The sequence below is a fragment of the Mesoplodon densirostris genome, chromosome 1, assembly GCF_025265405.1.
Source record: "Mesoplodon densirostris isolate mMesDen1 chromosome 1, mMesDen1 primary haplotype, whole genome shotgun sequence".
NCBI lineage: Eukaryota > Metazoa > Chordata > Mammalia > Artiodactyla > Ziphiidae > Mesoplodon > Mesoplodon densirostris.
The window spans coordinates 155,431,139-155,439,461 of NC_082661.1; positions in this window are offsets into that span (position 1 = coordinate 155,431,139).

The window sequence follows — 8,323 nt, forward strand, 5'->3', positions numbered from 1 at the left end:
ATAGGGAAATCCATACAAACAAAGTAAATTACTGGTTACCTAGGTCTGGAGGGTAGTGGAGAAACAGAAGGGAGGAATGGAAAGTGACTGCTAATGGGCATGGCATTTGTTTTGGGGGTGATGAGAATATTCTGAAACTGATTATGATGGTGATTGTAGGTTGAATCGTGTGGTATGCAAATTGTATCCCAATAAAGATGTTATTTTAAAAATAAACACAAATAAAAAACCTCACCAACCCCGTCTCTCTAGGAAAAAATATGAATTTTATCATATGAGATCGTATACATCTCAATAAAACAGTTAATAAAAAAGAAAGAAAAGATAGCAATCAGTAATCCAGAAAGAACTATAGTCTGGGCCAGATGACCTGTTTCTCTTAGGTTTATATAATCCTATCAGAAACAATGCAAAAGAGTGTGAATTTTTAATATCTGAGGCAATGAGTAATTATTGAAAGTTTTTGATTAAGGTAATGATATACTAAAGCTGTGTTTTAGGAAGATTGATACTGGCAGCTCTCAGTAGGCTGGACTGGAATGGAGAGGGACTGGAAGAGGGAAGCCTGCTTGGGTAACTGTTAAAATATTCTAGAACAGTAGTTTCCAAATTCTGTCCAACAGTGTCCGTATCACCTAGGAACTTGTTAGAAATGCAAATTCTTGGTTCCCACCTCCGAGCTAGAATCAGAAACTCTAGATTAGGGTCCAGCAATCTGTGTTTTAATAAATCCTCCTGGTGATTCTGATGCAGGAAAATACTGAGAATATTTCTGATCTAGGAGAAAAGTAATGGGTATCTGAAAGAAAGTGGTAATAATGTGAATGAAGAAAAGCTTATGATGTGTAGGTAATAAATTTCCAGCCAGCTATTTGAAAATAAAGGCAAGAGGAAGGAAGGAAGCAAAGAAAATTCACAGATTTCCTTTGGTATCATTAACAGAAATAAGGAGGAGGGGAAGAGGTGCAGGTATAGGAAGAAGACAAGGAGTTCAAATGTTTACATTCTGAGCTGATTTATGAAGCGGACACTGTTAATTGCCTATCCAAATTTGTTTCCCTCACCTGCCCCATACTCCTTCTTAGCCAAGTCCCTTTTTGTTCAAGTGTTCATCCTCCACACAGCCATGTGCTCAAGAGAGTCTAGGTCCCTCCTAAGACCTAAAGGCGACACTCGATTGACCTAATAGTCATGGTCATCTTAATTAGATTAGGCATAAGCGTGTGCCATAATTCTGGCCAGTGAGCAATGAAGGGAAATCTGGGGGGGGTCTGAGATAGGAGAAGGAGTTTTCTTCAAAAGGACTTAAAAGCAGGGTCATTCCTTTTTCCCTGCCTCTGGGTTATAACACTGAGGTGGAACTCATGACTGTGAGGGTACTGTTTAACAGTGATCTGGAAATTCTAAACAGTTCAAAATTCCAAGGAATAAAAGGAACATTTTGAGTGCTTAGTTAGTGTTAGGCATGCTTCAGGTACTTTACACATGTGATTATGTTATTAAAATGCAAATTAACTTTTAATCTTATAATAAACTCATTTTGCAGATGAGGAAACTGAAACATGGCAAATTAAGTAACTTGCCCAACACAAAGTTAAATACTAGGAAGTGAAAAAGACAGGATTTCCATAGGTCTTTGACCCCAGAGCCTACACCCTTAACTTCAATGCTTAAATTACAATGATCAGAAAACAAGGGACAAGATTATAATTATTTGTAGATGCTCTGACTGTTTACAAAAGAAAGAAAAAATATCAACTGAAAATTTTTTAGAAATATTGAATTCAGTACATGTAAAAAATTAATTAGTGTAAATCTCAACTAAATAGAACTGGGAGATCAGAATAGGGAACTCTCATGCCCTGCAATGATAACAGAACCCAACAGGAAGGAGAAAGACTCCTTTTTTTCTGGGCAAGGACTCAGCCAGTGAAAAGCTATGGACTCTCTGTTTACTACAACCCTCCCAAATCCTTTTGCACCCTATAAAAGTGTTCTCCTTCCCTTGCCATGAGGGGGACTGCATATGGTTGCAGATCCCAAATTGCAATCCTCTGCTGATCCCAAATAAACCCATCCTTGCTGAAGAGATATCTGGCAGAATACTTGTTTTAGGTCAACATTTTGGTGGCCCATATAGGGACCAGAGAAGACCCCAGAAGACTCTGGGGCTGGTGAGCAAACAGGTGCAGTTCCTACAAATTGAGCCCATTGTACTCATTGCTTTTCTCACTGACCCTGAAGTTTGGAGGTACATCTTTCTCCAGGATCCAAGCTCACACCCTTTTTGCATTTTGAAGGTCTCCAGGTTTTTAAGGTTTTTTCTTCCAAGTTAAGTCCTGGTTCTGTATTCGAGTACTTGTTTGGCACTTCGTTCTGATTTTTAGATCAGACTGTTTGAATCAAAGGTGGCTGACAATGCCTTCAGCCCATTCCTTTGGAAACAGGGGCTGCTTCATAGAAACTGTGCCAGGTTTTTCAGCTGGAAACTGGCTTTAAAAAGCCTTTGGTCTGGCTCCTCCAGGACCAAGCTGTTTCCTTAAAATTGACTGTGATTAACTTGCAAACAGTTTGAATTGAGCTGTTTGAAATGTAAGGTGTTTGACCTGTTTTAAAATTATTCTTTAGGGACTTCCCTGGTGGCGCAGTGGATAAGATTCCACACTCCCAATGCAGGGGCCCAGGTTCAATCCCTGTTCAGGGAACTAGATCCCACATGCACGCTACAACTAAGGAGGTAGTGAGCTGCAACTAAAGAGCCCACCTGCCACAACTAAGACCCAGCACAACCAAATAAATAATAATAAAAAAATTTTAATAAATTAAAAAATAAGTAAAATTATTCTTTAGAGAAAAACCTCTGAGAATTGAAATCCAAGTTATCTAAATATTTTGAGGGTGCTCCCTCCACAGGTTTCCAGCTGATTTCATGTTTAAGAACAATGGTCCTTGCCATGCTCATTTCTAACTAAATGGATTGACCTGACCAAAGGCAATTTAGAATATCAATGGCCATTATGGGGAGCTCTTGAAATTCTCAAACTTAATTTCCTTAAAACCAAATTTAATTAAAATAGCTCAAAAATTTCCAGAACTGAGTGGTTATTTCATCTGGTATTTTGAGGCTTCCCAACATTATCAGGAGTCTAAATTTGCCTCTGTAAAATAAAATTTTAAGATGAAATAAGGCAAACAATTAAAGACAAATGACTCCCAAAGCTTCAGGCTCTTCTTCCTTGGCTTCTTTATTTCAGGCTCTGCCTCCAGTGCCATCTTGTCTCTCTCCTTCTGCTCCATCTCTGGTGCCATCTTCCCACTTCCTTTCTATGCCACCTATACCTCCTCTATACCCTCAAATTCCCCCACACAAATTCTGTCACCAAACTTCCTCTTTTCTCTGAAACTCTTCTGACTCCCTTTTCCTCTGAACTTGTCAGAACCTATCCCTTTAAAATTAAGCCTTCTGAGGATCCAAATGCCAAATCCTTCATTTCTTGTATTCCCTAGACTAAAACTGAACTGCAAGCCACAGTCAAATATTTTCCCAAAGTAACTGAAGATCCTCACAGATTTGCTGAGGAATTTAATATTGTCATTCAAACTTATTGACTTGGTTTTTCTGACATATATCAGCTAGTTCATATGCTTATTGGTGAAGGACAGGCCCAGCAATTAGATGAAAACTGCTAATTGGGAAAATCCTGAAAGTTCTCTAGAATTACAACCAGGAGACCAGTCTGCTAACTTACTATATAATCAGGTTTGGGCAATTGCTAGGCAACTTCACCAAGCAATTCCTGGAACTTTTCCAAAGCCCACTGATTGGAACAAAATTCAGGCTTGCACACGAAAGTCTGATGAATCTGTTCATGTCTATTACAATTGATTTCAGATTATTTTTGAAAATCCAGTCTTCCATCAGATGTTGATTCCACCTGGGTAGCTTTTAATTCTATGTTTATTAATTGGCCAAACCAGGACCTTTCCCTCCAGTAAAAAGGACCAGGATGGAATGGGAAACTATATCCACTCCATATTTAGTTAATCTGTCAAATCAGCTCTCTCACACTCTAGATGAGTCACCTGAAAGGAAGACCACCAAAAATCTTAATCTTCAACTGCAGCAAATGAATGCTTCTAAATGAAACCCTCCTAGTTTCTGCTATTATTGCAAAGAGCCAGGACTTTGTCAAAGAGAGTGTTACAAATGTAAGCATGTTAAGTGTCTTCAATCCTCTAACCAGCCTTTCCAACATCCTCCCAATTCTCAATGAAAGGGTTCTGAGGAACTACAAGGGTTCTTCCCAATTCTCCCTTTTAATTAGCTTGGAGAAACATTTCTCCAGACTGGGGATTCATCTCTTTCAGTTCTAACTGATACTGGAGCCACACTCTTGATGCTTGACCCCACTGCTATAAAACAGCCCCTGCCTCAGAGTACTAAAACAGTTCAAATAGTGGGGATCACTAATGAACGTCAAGAGGTACCTGTCTCTGAACCTGTTCCCATTTGTTTAGGCCCTTTGGGAGATACACACCCTTTTCTCCTAATTTCTCCACCCTTACCCATTTATTAGGCTTGAGACATCTTAGAGAAATATAGTGACAGAATTTCTCTCTCCCAAAAGTGTGAAATAATTCTAGAATTTGACAGTAGTTATCAAAATAACCCACCAGGTGAATTAAATGATCCTTTGACATTTTTAATTTGTTCTATCTCTGACAGTACTAGAACAGATTCTGGAAGCACCTTCCTAATGGACAAAATTTCCAGCTATTGTTGGCAGAATTCATAGCTCACTTCCCATCAGGATTCACATAGATCCCTCAAAATCTCTTCACAGAATTAATTAATACTCTGTGTGTCAAGGAGCCCTTCAAGGCATACAGCCCATAATAGAAGATTTTAAGGCTCACAGCCTCATTATCCCTTGTACTAACCACTGTAACAACTCCCAATTTACCAGTGAGAAAACCTAAGGGCTGAGGGTACAGGTTTGTCCAGGACCTCCAAGCAATAAACAACATTGTTATCAACACCCTGTTTTTCACAGCCCCCATTGTTACTAACTTCCATTCCCACAGGATGTAAATTCTCTGCTGTAATTGATTTATGCAGTGCATTCTTTAGTATTTCAGTTGATGAAGCTAGCCAATATTTTGCCTTTGCTCGGGAAGAAAAACAATTCACTTGGACAGTGATGACTCAGGGTTTTACTGAGAATACTTATGTTTCGAAGATCATGAAGGCTGATTTGGATGATATAAAGTTCCCTAGAGGCCCTACTTTGTTGCAGTATGTGGATAATTTGCTCTCCTTCTCAAGCCTCCTCACAGGAAGGCAGCATTCATTTACTAAAATTTTTAGCCTTTAAAAAAACAAAAAAATTTTAGCTTTAAAGGGACATAAGATAGCCAAAGAAAAATTACAGTTTGCCCAAACCCAGGTTTGATACTGAGGGCATCCGAAATCAAAACAAGGGTTCCACCTAGATGCAGATAGATTTCATGGTGTTCTAAGTGTCCCCAAACCCAAAACTAAATGCCAACTGAAAGGTTTTCTTGAGCTATTTGGTTATTGCTGAAATTGGATTCCGAATTTTTCACTTATGGCAAAACCTCTATTTTACTAAACAATAACAACCTCGACCCAATTTTATGGGAAGAATGGGACCACAGGCCTTAAAGGAGAGTTTGATGAACTCACCTGCCCTTGGCATCCCAATGATCAGATTCCCCTTTTCCTTTTTGTATATGAAAAGTAGGGACTTCCCTGGTGGCGCAGTGGTTAAGAATCCGCCTGCCAATGCAGGGGACACAGGTTCGAGCTCTAGTCCGGGAAGGTCCCACATGCCTGGGAGCAACTAAGCCCGCGAGCCACAACTACTGAGCCCGCATGCTGCAACTACTGAAGCCTGTGCTCCTAGAGCCTATGCTCCACAACAAGAGAAGCCACTGTAATGAGAAGCCCATGCACTGCAATGAATAGGAGCCCTGCTTGCCACAACTAGAGGAAGCCTGTGTGCAGCAACAAAGACCCAACCCAGCCAAAAATAAATAAATAAATAAATAAAATATTAAATTACTTAAAAAAAAAGAAAGAAAAATAAAGTAATGCCCTTGGGGTACTCACCCAAAAATACAGGGACCACCATCAACCCGTAGAGTATTATAGCCAGCCATAAGGAGCACACGGATACCTCCCGCATTGCCTTAGAACAATTACAGCCACCGCCCTTTTGATTAAGACCAAGAAAATAATTGTGGGATCCCTTTTAACCATTTTTATACCTTATGAAATAGAAATTCTCCTGAATTCTTTTTTTTTTTTTTTTTTTTTTTTTTTTGCGGTATGCGGGCCTCTCACTGTTGTGGCCTCCCCCGTTGCGGAGCACAGGCTCCGGACGCACAGGCTCCGGACGCGCAGGCTCAGCGGCCATGGCCCACGGGCCCAGCCGCTCCGCGGCATATGGGATCCTCCCAGACCGGGGCACGAACCCGTATCCCCTGCATCGGCAGGCGGACTCTCAACCACTTGCGCCACCAGGGAGGCCCTCTCCTGAATTCTTATCACACTCAACATTTCTCATCAACCACATTACCTCCTATGAGGTCCTTTTGTTAATTGCTCCTCACAAAGCTCTTTTACAATGTAGTGACCTTAACCCTGCTACTATTTTCCCCTTTGTCACTGATGAAGTCCTTCACAACTGCTTGACGCTGATGGATCACCTCCTGACTCCTCATAATGATGTACAAGAAACTCTTGTAGGTAATGCTGACTCTTTATAGTTCACTGATGGTTCTTATTTAAAAGGTCAAATGATGGCAAATGTTGTGCTGGGTATACTATTGCAACTCCTTTGATGTTGCTGAAGCAGCATTTTTACCTAAGGCTACTTCAGCCCAACGTGCTGAATTATATGCTCTTACATGGGCTTGTATTTTAGCCAAGGATAAAACTGCCTGTATGTATACTTATAGTAGATATGTTTTCAGAGTAACTCATGATTTTGGAATGCTGTGGAAGCAATGTGGCTTCCTTCCTTACAAAAATAAAAATGGCCCCTAAGTTCAGGAATTATTAGATGCAATACTTTTACTTGCCCCTTTAGCTATTAATTACTAACATTTCAGGGAATTCTAAACTTGACTCTTTGGAAGCTAAGGGAAATCACCTTGCTGATATTTCCACAAGGAATGCGGCCCTTAAAGGGACCAACAGCAGCCAAACCTCTGTCATTGTCCATAGGGATATTACCCCAAATGATAACTTCGAAAAACTGGCTAGAAAAGGCCAGCAATTGGCCTCAGAAAAGGAAAAACAAGATTGGAAATTCAACAATTGTTGGTTTGATAAAAAAGAAAAAGCTCTGGTTTGGACTAAATAACAACCCAGTCCTATCAGAGACTCTAAAATTTCCACTCCTCACCACTGGACATAAATTAAACCATTGGTCTACTGACAAAATGACAGCTTTCTTTTTTTTTGCGGTATGCGGGCCTCTCACTGTTGTATGCGGGCCTCTCACTGTTGTGGCCTCTCCCGTTGCGGAGCACAGGCTCCGGACACCCAGGCTCAGCGGCCATGGCTCACGCGCCCAGCTGCTCCGCGGCATGTGGGATCCTCCCGGACCAGGGCACGAACCCGTGTCCCCTGCATCGGCAGGCAGACTCCCAACCCCTGCGCCACAAGGGAAGCCCAATGACAGCCTTCTTGAATCACCATTGATGGGAAAACATTAACAGGGCCACAAAAAGTGCCTGACTCACTTGTCCCATTTATCCGAAGTACAACCCAGTGAAGTCTGTTTGTACTGCTCCCAGACATTTTGAACTGCCCAATGGACCATTCACGTTCTGGCAACTGGATTTCACACAACTTCCTCCTTCTCATGGATATAAATATATTTGTAGTCATGGTCTATATGTTTCACACTGAACTGAAGCCACGATTACAGTATCATACAGAATAGTTTCACTGGCCTAAAATATCCTCTGTGAATGAAGTGACGAATAAATGAATGGCTGTCATAAGCCCACGTGGTCATTGGCTCTGAAACAAAATTACCTCAGTTTGAATCTCAGCTCCCCACTTACTAGCTGTGTGATCTTGGACAAAATGACTTAACCTTTCTGTATTTCAGTTCCCTCATTTGAAATGGCTATAATTGTTACCTTATAGGATTGTTATGAAGATTTAAAGTCTAGCACAGACTTCTTCCTGGGAGAAATGGAGCAGATGTACTTTTCCCTATTCCTTCCACTAAATGCAACTAAAATCCCTGGATATTCTATATAAAACAAAATATAAGGAGACTCT